The following is a 20,045-nucleotide window of genomic DNA, read 5'->3' on the forward strand; positions in this document are numbered from 1 at the left end:
TACTAAAAGCAGAGTGAGATAGTAGTAGTTGTTGACAACTCTGCATGGGTCCATTCATAACAGGAAACAACAGCTCATTATACTTCTGCTGTTGCTCTCTCAGCCACGGCTAAATAAAACATTTATATAGTCAAAGAAATTGCTTCCTGGATTTCATAACAATGCTGTTTTTATTATGCCCAGTATGTGTGGATGACAATACATGTGCTGCAAACATGTTTCCATCGCTCAAGAGTAAGTTTACCATTGTAATTCTATATTGCATTGAAATAATGCTGATTTCAGGTTTTACTTCAGCATTTCTCATCCTATGTAACCATGCTGGTCATATCCATTTTTGTATCTGAAACACCTCTAACAGTTAAATCAACAGAATAAAATCTAATGAATAAGCCAAATGTGTTTGTGGCAAGGCCATAAAATGTTTCTTGTATATGTAGTTGTATGATGATAAAAAAGGCAGACACAAGTGCAGTAGAAGAAGCAGCTGTATTTGACTACAAAAGCATCTAATCCAGTGTCTCTACGCAATTTTTCTTTATATATTTCAGTGTAAAAAGCCTATATTTATAGAAAAAAAAAAGAAACGGAAGTTTAACAGAAATCCGAAAATAACAATCTCTGAAAAGAAAACATTATAATCACAATAAGTCCCCATTCACCAATCATTTCAATTAAAATAGAAAACATTATCTCAAGTTTTCTACCTTTTTCCCTCAAAACAAATATATATACCTTATATATATATATTTATATTTATATGTATTTTCCAAGGCAGTTTGGCATGGCCAACAGACAAAAATGAACATGGCCATATTATTTCATATCTCAACACAAAGTTTAAAAACATCTCAAATGAGGGCTGAAACTATGACAACAGTTGTTTTTCGCACCACCGGATAGTGGCTGTCAGGTGACCGTGTACAAGATGGCACTGATAAACAGAGGCAAATGCAGCCATACGTCCATAAACAAAAACATGCACCCACACACATGAAACACAAAGCTCTGAGCTTCAAATTAAAGTGAAATATATGCTTTTGTTTTCCCTAAACCAGGTCTGATGTGAAAATCTCCCAGCTAAAAGCACAAGAATGGGACCTGACATGATGGTCCGGTCATGAGGTGTGTGTGTGTGTGTGTGTGTGTGTGTGTGTGTGTGGTAGATAGTGTGTGTACTACTGCAGGTCTTTTTCTCCAAGATACATCTTGTTTTTGCCTCCTTATTGTTGCATCATAGCTCTGCGTATCTGTATATGGCTGTTACAGTCACTGGGATAGTTGATATGCTATATTCCCTGAATACAATAACATTAGACAAGTATTGAGATTGTGGGTGAGGATTTATGCACTGTGTATTACAGGAATCAAGCTAGAGGGTGACAATGTGCACAGTATGTAAAACATTAAGTGGAAAACAAAATATGTAAAACTAAACGTGGAGAGAAAGGAAATAGATGAATGTGAAAGAAAACAATGGTAGGTAAAGGTACAAGAAACCTCATCTTGGGCTGAATGGTCATGATTAAGCGTTAAGTCCCTGTGTGCTTGTGTGTGTGTCTGTGTGTGTGTGTGTATCCCTGGGTTCTCAGGACCTAGTGATCCCTTCCCATCAATTTCTGTGGGACTATGTAGATCCTCGTTTCTGTAACCTCCTGAATAAAGGCTGTGAAAGAACACACAGGAATAAATGAACAGCAAATAATCATTTGAAAAAGGAAGAAAAATGCAGAGGAAAAATAGATTTTCTCACCTCCAATGATTTCATTCTTAACCTTCTGAAGCTCTTTTCTCACCTCCTCTAGCAGTTCCTAAACATCAGATGGACACATAAACAAATTCATGTTCACATGCTAATAAATCTTTGTAATTTGTAGGGTTTTTATATATATATATATATACACACACACACAGTTGTGCTCATAAGTTTACACACTCCTTGCAGAATATGCAAATATATAATATATATAAATAATTTTAACAAAATAAGAGCGCTCATGAAAATTTGCATGTTATTTTTTTTGTTTAGTACTTTTCTGAATAAGCTGTTTCACATAACAGATGTTTATAAATACTCCACAAGAAGAAAATAACAACTGAATTTATAAAAATGTCCCCGTTCAAAAGTTTACATACACTTGAATCTTAATACTGTGTGTTGTTTCCTGGATGATCCACAACAGTTTTTCTGTTCTGTGATAGTTGTTCACGAGCCCTGCGTTGGTCCTGAGCAAAATCCCCCAGCTCCTGCACATTCATTCTTTGGTTTCCAGCATCTTCTGCATATTTGAACCTTTTCCAAAAGTGACTATGATTTTGAGATCCATCTTTTTGCAACTGAGGGATTCATATGCAACTATTACAGAAGGTACAAATGCTCACCGATGCTCCAGAAGGAAAACTCATGCATTAAGAGCCAGGGGGTGAAAACTTTTTGAATTTAAAAAACATCCAGAACTTAATTTGTCTTCTGAGAAACATGTAACTATCTTCTGTAGCCTCTGAAGGGCAGTACTAAATGAAAAAATATAATATTTACGCAAAATAAGAAAAATGTACACATCTCCATTCTGTTCAAAAGTTTTCACCCCCCAACTCTTAACACATGGTTTTTCCTTCTGGAGCATCAGTAAATGTTTGAACCTTTTTTTTAATAGTTGTGTCTGAGTCCCTCAATTGTCCTTAGTTTGCAAAGATGAATCTCAAAATCATACAGACACTTTTGGAAAAAGGTTCAAATATGCAGAAGATGCTGGAAAACCAAATAATGTGCAGGCGCTGAGGGATTTTTCTGCTCAGGACCAACGCAGGGCTCGTGAACAACTATCACAGAACAGAAAAACAGTCGTGGATCATCCAGGAAACGACACACAGTATTAAGATTGAAGGGTATGTAAACATCTGAACGGGGTCATTTCTATAAAATTCAGTTGTTATTTTTTTCTTGTGGAGTATTTATAAACATCTGTTATGTGAAATAGCTTATTCAGGACAGTACTAAATAAAAAATAACATGCCATTGACATGTTCACAAATTAACACGACTTAAGTTCTGACCTGCTTAATTCTTTCCATCTCTGACTCTCCTTCTCCACTCTCGGGCTCTGCTGATTGGCTACTGGGTTTCATCCTGAAACTACAGGAAGACGAGTATTTATTAAATAGAAATAAGAAAAAACAATAGGAAAAATAAGAATAAAAAGAGAAGGCAAAAGCAATGGTCTGCACACCATCCCAAAATGCAATAAACCCGTCTAAAGAAGTCCAAAGAGTTATTCAAAGGAAAGACCAACATCAAAGTCTCATCCACTTCCATGGCTTCAACTGGAATGTTATTGCAAAAAGGCTCAAATCATTTCTATATCCATGCATTCCTTTATCTGAAAAAGCAGAAATTCCTCTTTCAATGGACAAGGGCATGTATGCAACTTTCAAGTTGACAAAATTTGCAAGGATATACATTTTGAAAAAATGCCCATCATCTGTGCACCTCTAACTTCATATTTTAAAGAACAATTTTGGGTGCTAATTCTAATTCTGCTAATTCTTGCACACTATTTAGAAGGGTTGATATAAATTTGGACAAAAAGTAATGCTGCGGTTTAAAGTCATGGATGTGGAGACAGCTTTAATAGCAGCTCCCACAAAGATCTGGGAACAAAAGAAATATAGTCAGTAACAGAGAGCCCACAGTGGATGATAAGAGCACAGCAGCAGAATCAATTAAATAATTCCAAGCCTGAAGGCAATTTCAAGAATCTTCAAAGCATGTAATACTGTTGAAAAAAAGCATGTAATACTGTGACAGTGCTGCACAGATCTACAGACACTACAGAAAGCCATAGAGTTTTCCCATAGCCCACAAGTTAAAGCAAAACAAGCTCAGAAACTAAAATCCACTCCAGTCACATGATGGGTCAAGTTAAGTACAGTCTGCCTGAACCAACTCTGCTTTTGTGTGTGTATGGTATACTTATAAATCTATCCCTACACTGGTGACAAACTTGCTGACAATCTGCTTGGAAATTACATGTTAGCTAAATCTGACTAATTTTGAGAATGTCCTCAAAGATAAAAGTGCCCCATGAAGTAAAATTTTCCTTTCATAGGTTTACTCAATGTCGTGTCAATAGCTGATCTTATGAAAACACCCTCCAGTAGTAAAGACAGTCTTAATCCTGTACAGAATCACACAACTGTTTTGGCTGATGGCACAAGCGCTGTCCTCCATGGCACCATTACAAGGCCCTCAAATTGACAGTGTTTTATTACTTATATAAAATGTTACCACGTCATTACTGAGAAAAATTCAGTATCAATGGAATTTTATTAATAAATGTCACAGGGCAGTTTTTTGACAAGTTTCTGTGCTCCTGAATGTTTCTGTGTGTGTGCTTTAGTATAGAACTTTTGGTTTTAATGCACATCTCCCAGCCAATCAGAATCAGGTATTCAGAAAAACCATGGTAGCCTACAGACCATGGGTTATATAGATGTTTTAAAATGTTTATATAATATTTTATTAAGAAAGTCAAGTCAAGTCACTTTTATTGTCATATCTACGCAGCACATGTACCTTGGTGAGTGAAATTCTTGGGAGCGTGCTTCAGAAATTGCAGAAACAATTTACATATAACCATACAGACTTCAACAGATGACAATGTGCAATATGCACATACATATAGTCAGTACACACAGTGTACTATTAGACATATTTACAGTTAGCACTACACATTATACACAGTATGTACACATTCTACATTATGTAGACATATATATGAATAAAGATATGCTACAGGTGCAACAGATTATACATGAACTGGATACACAAAATGTCATGGATGTGCATTGAATGGTATCCAGTGGTAGCAGATAGATTATTGAATTAAATGCAGTGTGTATGTATAGTCCAGTGTTGAACTGTTGAAGTTCAAGTGCAGTGTGTGGCATACCATATTGTGGGAGTATGCTGTAGGGTGCATTCATATTTTATTATTTTTACATATTTTTATTTTTTACACTGTTGCAAAACATTTCTATTTCAAATAAATATAGTTCTTTTTGAGCATTCTATATAAAGAATGATGAAAAATATTAAGCAGCATAGCAATATTATAAAAAATATGATTAATAATGCTTCTTAAACACCAAATCAGCATTTCAGAGTAATTCCTGAAGGATCATGATATACTGAAGACCGGAGTAATGGCTGCTAAAAATTCAATTACATTTTAAATTACATATTAAAAATATTTTTTAACTGTTATTTTAAACCAGAGTAATATTTTACAAGATTTCATTTTTACTGTACTTCTAAAAAAAAATGGAGCCTTATTGGGCTTAAGAGACTTTTGAACAGTAGTGTGTGTGTGAGATATATATATATATATATATATATACTTTATATTCTATACATACTTTATAGAAGCTATAAGGTACAAGGGGCCATGTGTTACATGATTTTCACAAGATTAAAGGGTGTTCTTGGCCATGATGCAAAGCGTTATGTTAAAAAACCCTTTTAAACTATGTAAAATCAGTGTAATACATGGACTTGAGTGGTTTACTGATTTATTGCATGTTTAGGTAAATGTGTGTGTGAAAGCAGGGGAACCGGGGGTTGCCAGCAGTGTTAGTCCATAACCACATGAGAGCATACTATAGTAAAAATACCTGGTAAATGGGCTAGAGGAAGAGGGTGACTCCAGACCTCTGGGTGCTGAGTTTGTCCTGTTTGAGACATGTACTGTATATATACTTCACTTTAAATTAAAACTACAGGGCCCTATGGACAGTCACACTCAACCGCTGGAGTTCTCCATACATCAGACTAATGGAGACAGTGGTGGTACTTGATACAAACAAAGTTTTCAGTTCTATGTATAACTTATAAGCATAAATGAATGTTTACCTGGGCATGGTGGCTGATTTTTCCCATGGTCTCCTAAAGTCTGTTAATGAAAAATCACAAATAATGAGAAAACATTCAACGAGTATCTAAATCTCACAAATCTCGATCACAAATGCATTGTGTTCTTACCGCCCGGGCCTTGAGCGTCGGAATCATCCTGAAGATCATCAGGCAAAGGAAAGGAAACAGACCAAGAGGAGAATGAAAGAGTGTTTCCTCAGCGTTCTGTATTAGTGCTGGCTTTTTAAGTCTAACTCAATTTTAGTACTTACATTTACAGTAATAGGGGCTATATTCCATCTTAAGTCTATAGACAACCTCTTCAAATATCTTAACACTTTTGCATGCACTTTAAATGGTCGATTTACAGGAAAGTTACAGGATATACAGGAATTTTACAGGAAATTTTTCCCACAAACAAATACCACCCTGCAACCAATTTCAGTGGTCAACTCATTGTCTACTTTTAAGAAAATGTTAGACTTTCAAAAAAAAAAAAAAATAAATAAAAAAATTACATGATTCCAGTCACAACTAGATGAGTAAAGTTTGAAGACAAACTTTAAGTTGGCTTGAAAAAGCCTAGCCAGAAAGTTTAAAGTAGTTTTAAAAGCTTGCAATCTGAAAGTTTTCAGTTTTGAGTGGTTTAAAAGTTAAAATCATTTTAAAGATTAAAGTTTAAATGCAATACAGTCTATCAGAAAAACAGATAGGTATAAAAACACATTTCTTGGGTACCTGGTGTGGTTGCTAGGCTGTTTCTAACATTACTAGCATGCTGCTAACATATTTTTTAGCAAGATTAATGTGTTGCTAGCATGAAAAGCATGTTTCTAGCATGATAAGCATTGCATGGCAATAGCATGATTAGCACGTTACTACTATGATTAGCACGTTACTACCATGATTTTAGCATGATTACCACGTTACTTGCATGATTCTAGCATGATTAGCACCTTACTAACATAATGATAGCATGTTTCTATCATGTTTAACAAGTTGCTAGCATGTTTCTAGCATGATTAGCAAGTTACTAGCATTTTGTTACCACGATTCTAACATGATTAGCAAGTTACTAGCATGCTTCTATCATGATTTGCATGTTTTTAGCATGTTTTTTAGCATAATTAACATGTTATTGGCATGTTGTTAGCATGATTAGCATGGTGTTAGCATGATTCTAACATGATTAGCACACATTACTACCACGATTTTAACATGATTGGCATGTTAATGCCATGATTCTAGCATAATTAGCATTTTACTAGCATAACGATAGCATGTTTCTATCATGTTTAACAAGTTGCTAGCATGTTTCTAGCATGATTAGCAAGTTAGTAGCATTTTGTTAACATTATTCTAACATGAGTAGCAAATTACTAACATGTTTCTAGCATGGATTAGCATGTTTTTAGCATGATGCGCAAGTTACTAACATGTTGTTAACATGATTAGCAAGTAACTAGCATGTTGTTATCATGATTCTAGAATGATTAGCATGGTTACTATCATAATGGTAGCATGTTTTCTAACATGATTAGCAAGTGACTAGCATGTCGCTAACATGAGTAAGTGACTAGAATGTCTCTAGCTTGTCGTTAGCATGACTAGCAAGTGACTAGCATGTTGTTAGCATGACTAACAAGTAAGTAGCATGTTGCAAACATGTTTCTAGAATGCTGCTAGCATGATCAACAAGTGACTAGCATGTTGCTTGCATGGTTAGCAAGTGACTATCATGTTGCTAGCATTATTAACAAGTGACTATCATGTTGCTATGACTAACAAGTTATTAGTATGTTGCAAGCATGATTAGCAAATTGCTAGCATGTTGTTAACATTATTAGCAAATTTACTACCATGTGGCTAGCATGATTCTAGCATGATTATCATGTTACTAGCATGATTCTAGCATGATTATCATGTTACTAACATGATGCTAGCATGTTTAACAAGTTACTAACATGTTGTTAGCATTATTAGCAAGTTACTAGAATTTTGTTAGCATGTTTCTAGCATGATTAGCAAGTTACTAGCATGTTGTTAACATGATTACCAAATTGCTAGCATGTTTGCTATCATGATTCTAAGCATGAGTAGCATGTTACAAACATGATGCTAACATGTTTAACAGGTTGCTAGCGTGTTTCTAGCATGATCTGCAAGTTAATAGCATGTTGCTAGCATGATTAGCAAGTTACTAGCATTTTGTTAGCATGATTTGCACTTACTAGTTTGGGGGAAAAAAACACAAATGCTTTGTTTGTGGAATTGACAAAATTATCCATAATGAGCCTTAAAAGATTGAAGGTGTTCATACATTATTGGGCTCCTCTGGTTTGGGGGGTGCCTTCTCCCCTTTATCTGCTGCTTTTCTCCCTGTGCCAACAGACACAATGACAACAGTAAGTTCTAAACACATCAGTCATTTACAGCTCATTTTCACACACAAGCCAAAGAGTTCTAGGAATATTATGGGTTATTTACTACTCAAAGTCTAAAACGGTATCAGAAGCACGATGTCAGTTAAAAAAAAAAATAATTTTGTCCCTCCACCGAAAGCTCATTACACCCAAACACTGATGAATTAAAAAGAACAGTCCACATACATAGAGCACATCAAAATATTGCAAAGTGAAAGTTTGGGTTATCAGTAAGTATTTTCATTATTGGGTTAACTATCCCTTTACGGTGGCACACATTTGGCAATTTAAACCAAAGACAGAGAGATTCATAAACATGCAAGCAACATATGGAAACATATAATCCAGGAACCTATAAAACACTATAGAGTTACAGGAATTCTTGTCAGTAATGCAGAACCAGAAGTTTGTTCACCTAGTCACACTAGCTCAAGTAACAAATATTTATGTAATGAGGAATCAGTTTAAGCAGGAATGCATGTAAGTGCTATACAATGCTGCTATTAAAGCCTTGACACTACAAGGTTATTACGAAGTTGTTTGATCACAACACCTCAGGCTGTTATTTTCTAGTCATGCAAGTACATCTTCTTTCAGGTTCAACTAAACCAATTTACAAGACTGAAATTATAATAATCTAGTCCAGTAGTACACTTTGTAGTCATATTATGCATGTGACATTTCAGATCTGGGGTTAGAAACTGAGAATTTTTTCTTATTTAGAACCGGTTTCCACCTTTAAATAAAAAAATCTACCAAAACCAAATGACTTTCAGTTCTTGAACATCCATTCTTCCAAAAATGCAGAAACTACTACTCAGTAGTGACACCACACTGTCGCTGAATGATGTGAAGCATACAGCGCAACCATTTCCAAATGAATCAGTCTGGTTCTTTTAAGTGAATCAAAAACAAAGCGTGAAGCCCAATTCAAACAACTCTTATTAGCTGGTTAAGAAATGAAATACTCTATGTTTATTGGTTTATTTGTACTGTATGCCTTATTCTGCAGTGTCCAGAATCCATATATTTTTGTTAATTTGCTGTTTATTCCCACACACCTACTTGTAGGATTTACAAGGAGTTGCTGTGGCACTCCATTTATATCTATTCTGTTAAAATCTGAAATAATCTCAGTAAGACACATATAAATTAAAATTAAATAGTTTTTTTTTTCTAAATACGTCTTCAAGAAAACAGCAAAGAAACCAGAATGAAAAATCTGCATTTAAATCAGAGGAGATCTTGAGGGTTGGGGGAAAAAAGCAGTACACTGCAGTTAACTTTTTCTTTCCTTCTTTAGTAAAAAATTTTTATGGATGTCAAATGGAGGAAAGGCTTCAGTAGGCTTAAAGGGATACTCCACCCCAAAATGAAAATTTGGTCATTAATCACTTACCCCCATGTCATTCCAAACCCGTAAAAGCTTCATTCGGAACAAAATTCAATTGGAACAAAATTTAAGATATTTTGGATGAAAACAGGGAGGCTTGTGACTGTCCCATAGACTGCCAAATAAAATACAATGTCAAGGTCCAGAAAAGTATGAAAAGCATCGTCAGAATAGTCCATCTGCCATCAGTGATTCAACCGTAACATTATGAAGCGACTAGAATACTTTTTGTACACGAAGAAACAAAAATAACGACTTTATTCAACAATTCCTCTCCTCTGTGTCTCTCCAAATCAGCGTAGCACCATTTTGGAGAATCTGAGCAGTACGGATATGGCGTACACTCTTCTGTTTCAGCCGCGCTGTGCTGATGCACTGTTTTCTATCAAAGCATCCTGCATACAGCTCAGATTCTCCAAAATCCTTGTGGCGCGGCTGACACAGAAGAGTGTAAGCATCCTGCATACAGCTCAGATTCTCCAAAATGGCGCTACGCTGATGTGGAGTGACACAGAGGAGAGTTGAATAATTGTTGAATAAAGTTGTTCTTTTTGTTTACTTCTTGTACTAAAAGTATTCTCGTCACTTCATAGTGTTACAGTTGAACCACTGATGGCAGGTGGACTATTCTGATGATGCTTTTCATGCTTTCCTGGACCTTGACACTGTTATTTATTTGGCAGTCTATGGGACAGTCACAGGCCTCCCGGTTTTCATCCAAAATATCTTAAATTGTGTTCTGAAGATGAATGAATCCTCTTTACAAAGCAAAATGAAACCATAATGTCATAATTCCATACATTTTAGCTGATATTATTTATTTTTAAACTTAACAAACTGCTTTCATGAGAAAGCAACTTATCACATGATGATTCGACAGGCAACTGTGCTTATTTCTTCAACAAGTTTGCCATTAAACCTTCAATTTGATTTTAGCATTCATGTTTTATAAGAGTTACCACTGACAATTTTGCAACAGTAAGGATTGTTTTACAACATTTTTTGTTCATTTTAGGGGTATCTGCAAAAAGCATTTTACATACAAGTCTGATTGCAACTCAGTGAGGTCAAAGCTATGTCACACACACATGATCAAAGTTGACCATTGTTTCTCCAACAGTAAAGCAGTGGAGGTTGATATCTTTCTATTTAGATAATATTTTAGTTTGACTGCCATTTTTTTTTACAATCTGTGGGACAAGCTGAAATGATTGTGGGCAACTGACTTTTTTTTAAAATTGAGACATGTTCCAATGCTAATTGAGGATACATCCATGTATGGTTTTTAATTTTTTTTTCTACACTCACTGACCGCCGTGCTAGAATTGCGCTCATCTCTCCCATCAGGCCTCCTCCTCCGCTGGGCATAGACACACTGCTGCGGCTGCTGTCTGCTTTAGGAGTTGCTGCCACACTGGCCGCACTACTGCCACCTGCTCCTCCGCCACTACCAACATCATCCTGCAGGAGGAAGCACTGAGTCAATAACAGCAGCCAGGAACAAATACATGCGCAAAACATCATGTGAGAAAAGCCTCCACAACCCGTTTTATTACTACTGAACAAGCTAAATAGGTAAATGTATATGAAATTTCATCTTTGTGAATGGGTTTCTTAGCCTGTATTTGTTTTTGTTTTACATAAAGTATTAAGTATTTAATAATAAATGTAAATTTTTTAAAATGTTTAGTATATAAGTTTTAGATTTTTCCAGTGTTTCATTCTCTGCATTCTCCAACATGAAATACTGATTTGATCATATTTTTCTTACTTAAAACACGTTTAACTTGCACACACAAGCCAAAGAGTTCAAGGAATATTATGAGTTAAAATAACTTGCTACTGCCTTTAAAAAGGAATTTCATTTTCAGGTGATGGTCACCAAGACCGTAAATAATGTTACCAGGAAGTGACCTCATTGCTTTGACAATCTGGATATTCTCTGACTATGATTCTCTTGTCACTCATTGTCTCACCCTGGGCACTTTGCGTAGTTTGGCACCTGCCAGGGCAGCAGCGAAACCAGCGCCGGCCTGGTCCTCCTCCCTCGCCTCCACCTCCTTCAGAAGATGGCAGAGGAGGAGCAGGTGGAGGCAGTGGAGCCTCCTCCTCCCATGGGAGGAGGTCCAGGTGGTGGGGGAGGTCCAGATGGAGGGGGCCAGGAGGAGGTGGAGGTCCAGGGGGAGCTGGAGGACCTCCAGGGGCCAAAGGTGGTGCAGGGGAGGAATGACTACTGTTGAACAAAAGCACAATTTTTAATTAAATAAAAGTTATTAAAATAGTCATCTCAGAAACAAAGGTAGAAATTGGTTTAAAACAAATTTTTTCTTGCATTATTGCAAATAATGTTAATACACATTGATTATCCTTTAATAAATCATGTTCTACTTAAGAATAAAATTAGATGTGATTGTAAATTAAAGAAAAGTCTACTTTTCTGATTCACTTCTTTCATAGGGATTTAAAAAAAATCTGTAAAAAATTCTAAGCAGTGAACTAATCTGCTTTTTGGTTATCAAGATGCTTAAACACAATTTGCATCCGTTTTAAATATTTTTGTGATTGTTTTACTGTGTTTTTAGATTGTTTGTGTTGTGATTGATATGTAAAAGCACTTTGGCCAACATCTGTTGTTTTTTTAAATGTGTTCTACACAATTGAATAGAACAGAAATAGAATAGAATATCATAAAAACCATCTTGTCTGTTGTTGAAGTTTACACACTTCTACTGACCTGGAGCTGCTTGTCGTTCTCGTTCTTGTCTTTCCCTTTCCTGTCAGCGCCTCTCTATCTTGTCTCTCTCTCTCCCGCTCTAGCTGCTCCATCCTCTGTAGTTCTAATCTGCAGTAAAAGACAAAGCCTTTGCAATTAAAGGTGTTACTTCAAGTAAAGTAAGTTAGTGGGTTTTAATGACTAAATGAAGTCTGATCCATTTATGACATTATAATAATTAAACAATTACAAGGTCAAAAAACTAAAAGTTCAATATATAGATGTATACATGGACATAAAACCTATGACATGCATTTCATGCTAAGTAATTCATTGTGGTCATATATAACATGTTCACACAGGCTTCTTGACTCTTGAGTTTAAGTCCAGATCAGTAAATTCAATAGCAGTGACCCCTATAGTCTTTGTCACTTTTAACCTTAAGTTTACAGTAGATGTTGGGATGAGATGGGCGATTATTTGGTGGGTTTACATATTTTTAATCACTCTGAGCTGCCTCAAATGAACCAGTATACATAAACATGACTTCAAACTTGAAACATGCTTGCAAACATAGAAAAACATATAATGAATACTCTCTGTAGCAACACTTACAAGACTGCAATGTCAAGTTTCATGTCAAGTCAAGCTCTCTGAGAGCCATTCAAAACATTTCAGTCAAGTCAAGACATGAGTCAACTAGTTCTATGTAAAGTCTTTATCAGGGTAACCAAAACAACTAGAGGCAGGCAGAGAGAGAGAGAGATAGAGATGAGAGAGAGAGAGAGAGAGAGAGAGAGAGAGAGACAAGTGCAGCATGTTCTGGAATTACAGTCTCATTCCAGAGAGATTTGAAAATTAATTTCAGTTTCCCACTGCTTGCCAGGGATACGAACACAAAATAACTTTAAAACAACAATCACTGTACAGTTCACAATAAACATAAGATGACATCACTACGGACTGCCACAAACATTTGTTACATGTTTAATAGTGTAAATTTAGGATTTTTTCCACTGACAAAATAGATTGTTTTTAAAACTGCTGTAAATGGAATTTTTTTCTTTTACAAATATTTTATTAATGATAATAAAACAGATGGTAAATTAAAATTTCATAATGTCCTACTCATACTGAATGCATTCATGTACAGAAGCCTGAAATTGCTTGCCCATCTTAATAATTTTGCAAGGGCATTTTCTCTTATGCTATTAGTTGGCACACAAAACTGTAAGCAGTGCCGCAACTTTTGTAGCTTGTTTTAAACCAGTAGTAAAGGTATGGCCACATTTGCGAATTTTTGCCAAAATTTAATTGCCAAAAAAGTCAATTGTTTATTATCAAAAAGTGCCAAGTCTCACTTTCAAACCATTCAGTTTTGTGTTGGTCAATGTGGTAAATTCACAATTCACAATTCACAACCTGAACTGGTTACGATCTCTATGAGGAAATCCTTCACCCTCATGCGTAAATTCAAGTTTACGTGATTCCTATTTTAATGACTGGATTTCACTTCCAAAAAAAAAATGTAACCAGTAAAATGTGAACTTACTTTTAGGCAGCAAACCTTTTGCCAGAAGAACTCTTAATCAATCAATAAAAATATAGTAACTTACCACAGCGTGTGCTGTAGTTATAAAAGTATGTCTGATAGTTTAAAAGTAAATCAGAGCTGTGGCATAGTGATTAACAAGACTCTGGTTGAGCTGTGTGAGCAATACAATGATTTAAATATGCCCATTTATTTTTTATCTGCTTTATTATTTAGCTGCCAAATAATTACAAAAATACAGTAAAAAAAAATAAGATTTTAAGTTTGAAAAGACACCAGTGTTTCATTTTTTTAGCCTGCAGTCTTGCAGACTGAAAGAAGAGGAGAATGAGGCAGGGAAGAAGAGGATTTAAGTGTAAAAGGCCTGACCTGGACTTCTGCCCCATCACTTTAGGGGCTCACGGAAAGTTAAATACTTGAGCGTTAATACCAGTAAATCCCTGGAGAGTGTGTGCTTGTGTGTGCGCCTCTGTAAATGAAGGTCAAAGACTGACCAGGGAAACCAATAACATGACCTTCGGGCAATTCACACGATGCCACATGAGAAGTGAACTTCACACACACACAAAAAAAAAATAAATGTTTTGTTCATACACCCACTACAAATAATCCCTGGTTTTTGTACCTTTTCTGTTGTTCCAGCTCTTCTGGGGATGGTCCATTGGACACGGGTCGTGTGGAGTAACCTAAAGACAATGCAGCTGTAAAAGGTTGCATAGATTTTTTTTTATTATACATTAAAGGGACAGTTCACACACAAAAATGAAAATTCTGTCATTAATTACTCAGTCTCATGTCGTTACAAAACCCATGAGACCTTCATTCATCTTCGGAACACAAATGAAGATATTTTCTATGATGAAGTCCAAGAGCTTTCTGACCCTCCATAGAGAGCAAACACAACTACCACGTTCAAGCTAAGGACATCATTAAAAACCTTAATTTTTTATGATGATACGAGTCTTTATTTTTGTTTTTCTTACTCAAGAAAAAGTATTCTCACATAGTCATAAAATTGTGGTTAAACCACTGATGTACAATAATTATTTAGCAATGTCCTTACTACTTTTCTTGACCTTGAACGTGGTATCTGCATTGCTGTCAATGCAGGGTCCGAAAGCTCTCGGATTTCATCAAAATAAACTTAATTTGTGTTAAGAAGATGAAGATGAACGGGTTTGGAAACGACATTAGGGGGAGTACATTAATGACAGAATTCTCATTTTAAACGGGTCAAACTATCCCATTAAAACAATATGCTTTGTCACAATGGCAGCGAAAATGTGCATGTGCATTACCTCCATCAGGCAAGGAGCTGAGGACGTCGAGCCGCATGCATCATGCCATTGGCGAACAGCACTGCATCTTCCTTGGTGCCAAAATTTAGTCCCCACACCTGCCGAGAGTCCCGCCACTGGTGGAAGTTTGGCGTTGCCCTGATTATATTTTAATCCTTTTACAATTTGGACAGTTTATCACAACCTGTACAGGATGAGGACACAAAAGTCAAAATGTAAGTCATGAAACACACAAATACACACGTGCAGTTTCTCTTTTATGCTATAGTCAATTCGAGAAGTTCATTATTCTTTTTGACACTCATTTTGGTGTCAGATGAATTAATATTATTTATTTTTATAAATGCAATACATAGAAACTAATACTTTAATACACAATACATATATTTTTTAGTTCATGGATTTATTTATCTTTTGTGGGTCTTTTTCATGGAAATAATATAATTAGCTGTTGGGATTTATTTATTTATTTACTTACTTACAAAGAAGTCCTTTCTGTTTTAAGAATAGATTTGAAAAATGTCCAATTAAAGATGCATTCTTGTGTTTAAAAGTGCCACTGAAAAGAAATCAAAATGCGGGGTTCTCAAGGTTCATTAAAAGAAACCTGAAGATGCAACGTAAGTGTAAACCGGCCTTAAAGCCAGTGACAAACATATGTTCAGCAATATGAAATATATAAACAATATTTATCTTTAAATTCACTTTTCCGCCATTAAAGAATTTGCTTGCCATCATAAATATTGTATTAAATGATCTACATCATGGTGAGTTTCCTCAGCAAATATGTGATTATTTGTTCAATCATACTAGAACAACTCATCTAAGATCTTGGCACATACTTAGATTAACCATATATTTGACTGTGCAAAAAGACTTTCTTCCTACTACCACCCTTAAAATTCAACCCCGAAGCTCAAACAGATTTGTAAACTTTTTGCATATTGCAACAGAAATAAAAGTTTGTTTAACAGATTATCCAGGAGGTGGCTCCACCTCTGCAGAACGCATGAGTGAGCGTGAGAGATCGAGTGTGTTGTGAGCGTTAGCCTTTAGTGAATGTGCTGACACCAAAAATCGTTTCTCTCCGTTTCTCTGTTTATACTACAATCATGAATTCCACAAAGGTAGAGCAGATGAGAGAAAGGGAAGAGAAGGAGAGAGAGAGAAGTAGTAAATGTCCCAACAACACCAGTGCAACATGATAGCAAAAAAAGAAGCACTGGCCATCAAAAATACAGAACAGAACAGCAGGACACTGCACAGAAAGAGACACAAATCACTGAGTCATTCAGACAAAGAGAAATGAGTTTGTGGATCAGGCAGGATGGAGTGTGGAGAGGTAGAGTCATGGGAATGGGGGAGGGAGGGCCTAACTGGCACAGGAAATGGCGTTGGCTATCTTTACAGGAAAAACATCTACTTTTAGTAGTCATCTCTGGGGAGCATTCGTGTCTGTGCGTTATAGAGGGCGACAGTCCTGGGAGGGGAAGAGAGAAACTCAAGATAGAGGGAATGCAGGTGATGGAATGGATTTTAAAAAGAGACAGAAATGATATTTGGCAGTTAGAGCAATATTTCTTCTTATCATAAATATAAAAACAAATTATTATAATATGTTGAAAAACCAATTTGTGCTGGGGGTTCTTTTGCATCATGAAATGTTTTTATTTATTGGAAATAGAAATCTTTTATCAAATTAATGCATCCTTTGCTGAATAAAAGTATTAATTTCTTTCAAAAAAAAAAGTACTACTTTCTTATTTCACGCTTTACATCCCCGTATGCACTCACTTTTGTAACATGGGAAAAGCAGTTGTAGCTGTTCTGCTAAAATTTCTCTATTTGTAATCTTGAGGGGGAAAAATAATGTGGGTCTGGAATGACATGAGGGTCAGTTAAATGAATTATTTAAATTTTGGGGTTTAAACTATACCTTTGCCATTATTAAGATAAACACAGTATTAGACTGTAGTAGTGTGCTGCTGGTCTTCATATTTATTCTGAACGACATTACAAGTGTGAGCTTGAGGCAAAGTGGTGAAAAGACCTTTTTTCACAGTTACCCTGAATGTGTCAGCACTCTGCAGTGCTGCTGCTTCAAAGAATAATGGTTTGTTTGTTTGTCTGCAAACCCACGCTACATCTGGCCGACTGTAGTTTGTTTACTGCTGGTCGGGCTGCATCTTTCGTCCCACCACTCTGAAGGCGTTATTGCTGGGGTTGTGGTAGATCTGGACCCTGCTGAAAAGCTTGGGCACCCGTGCCTGCCGGGAACCACTTCTTATCAGCATCATTGTAGCTCATCACAGTGGCCCCGTGCCTGACAGATACTTGACTCCATCTGTGCCATAAGAAAGAAAAGCGAGAGATGACATTAAATATATTTACGGTGTATAAATAAACCTGCTTTTTAAAAGGGGTATATGATGCTATTTCAAGTTTTGCCTTTTTTCAGTTGAATAGGATAAGATCCCTACAGGGTTCCCTAAAGACTAAACCCAGTCTCAAACCCAAAGAGATATTCTTTATAAAAGTTAAGACTGCCACACACCCTACTTAAAACACCTCGTTTAAACACTCCCCCACATGTCTACATCACGATGTGGAAATATTTGCATTATGCCGCCCAAATGTTCATGCAGAGAAAGAAGGCATAACTTTGATTCTTGCTGTTGCCGCGGCGCTATGTCGCGAAGACACGGTGTCATTGTGAAAGCGAAAAATACTTTGTTTAAGCCTTCCAAAAGAGGACACACACCTAGAAATCAGTGGAGGTTAGTTGTATTACCAACCTGTTCCAGACCAGTTTAACCCCAATATTCAGATGTGTGACAATTAATTGATGGAGGGACTGTGTATACCTGATCCGGGGAGTAGACTACAATGCTGGCTGCTCTGACTCACAGCCTGTAAGTACGGTTTTTTTTTTTATATTAAAAAAACTTATTTTTTTAATATAAAAAATATAAAAATTATGATGATTCAAACACAAGTTTTGAGCAGTAGAGTATGCTTGTTGTTTGTTTGTTTCTCCAATCACAAATGCAGACATGGTTATATGTTTACGTGGCAATGATGCAACGGGTAAAAACACAATATAAGTCATTATAATCAGTAATTATGTCCCCACTGTATGCAACAAAAATGTTCGTTTGTACTGGGTTTTATCCTTATTGGTCTTGTTGTGCCAATGTTCTGACTGGGACCCGCATCACAGTATGGCAAGGGGTGTAAACATTTCCGTCCTCACTGCTTGAGGCAGTTCGGCCAAACACAATGCACTGGATAGGCTGGCCAATCAGAGCACACTTGCTTTCAGGGCCCTGATAAGCTTTGTAAAAATCTATGCATTTCAGAAAGGCGCGGCATAGAGGAGAAACCAAAGATGTACAGTATGTGGAAAATAATGTGTTTATTTGAACCTTAAACCACATAAACACATTTCACAAATACACAAATAATGTTCTTTTTATGCAAACCTATCTGACCCTTTAAAACGGGTCAAGATAGGAGAGAAAAGCGAAAAGGGAAAAAGAGAACAGGCATTTGAATATTGGGAAAACGAAAAAAGAAAACAAAAAAAAATGACAACAAAGGCGGAAGAGAGACATGATATATAATGAACAAAGAGACAAGTGTGGTTAGAAAGAAAGTCGTGAGGTAGGAGGAGACGTCTGTCTCGATCGAAAACAAGCCCAGCAAGTACAACAATTGGGGCAGACAAGACAGGAAAGGCGTCAACATGCTGCTCTGCTCAGGATGAGAACGACAAAATTCGAGAAACATATTGGCCATGTATCACATTACCACACATAAATGTACAACACAGAGCCAGTTCCTTAAAGGAAGGTTGGCAAAATTTGGATTGTTTGATGGGCTAATGGATATAATCTTAGAGAGCAAGGTGGCCGATGACCGATAGATAAAGCCAGTACAGGCCTATATGATATCACACTATTTATCTACTGAAAATGCATGCAGCATCTCATCATTTTTTTTTTTTTTTTTTTAGAATTTTTATTCAATAGCTTAAATTGTCCTTAAAAAAAAAAAAGGGGTTACACTGTACTGTTCGTGGTCAAAACTGAATGGGAAGCACATTTTATTTAGAGAAAACATTTGGTACTGCGCCCACAAATCTTACTGAAATGTTTTATATATCCTCAAAATAATCTCAAATTTTTAACATAACATGTTTTGACCTAAGGCTTTGATTTTCACACAGTTTACAACAGTTTAAAGGGGACATAATGAGTAAATATTCACCCTTTTTTTTTTTTTTAGCTTTTTTATTTATATGTTTATTTTTACATTTGGTTAGGGTTTCTAGCTTGTAGAGTCTTCACGGAACAGAGTCCGGTGTGGAGAGCCGTTTAGCTCTCGTATCATTTAAAGAGGACATGCAGCAAAACGGGTCGCTGTGACACACTGCTGTTTAGGTAAAAAGTGTGGTATTTTACAAGACCATTGGGGGGAATTTTAACTAAACGTATGTTACAGACATTTCATGAAGACCTTAAAGAATCATACCAACTTGTGGAAAATGGGCAGCCAATGTCCCCTTTAGTTGAAAATTTTATATTCAGGTCTATGCTCAAAAAAGTGGTTAACCTCGTAATAAATGGATCATCAATATTCCATAAATAAGACTTTGTATAGAGGTCACGCCACCGATATGGGTTTTTTCACTGGCCGATGCCAATATTTAGAAAACCAGGGCAGCCGATGGCTGATCTAGGATGCCGTTTTTTT

The 20,045-nt window shown here is 36.2% G+C and overlaps 1 pseudogene; it reads right to left on the reverse strand.

Moving 5' to 3' along the window:
• Window positions 1–470: 470 nt before the first annotated feature.
• LOC109085552 lies at window positions 471–17,587 on the reverse strand (annotated as a pseudogene).
• Window positions 17,588–20,045: the final 2,458 nt, after the last annotated feature.

This window comes from Cyprinus carpio, chromosome A18 (genome assembly GCF_018340385.1).
Source record: "Cyprinus carpio isolate SPL01 chromosome A18, ASM1834038v1, whole genome shotgun sequence".
In the NCBI taxonomy this organism is placed as follows: domain Eukaryota; kingdom Metazoa; phylum Chordata; class Actinopteri; order Cypriniformes; family Cyprinidae; genus Cyprinus; species Cyprinus carpio.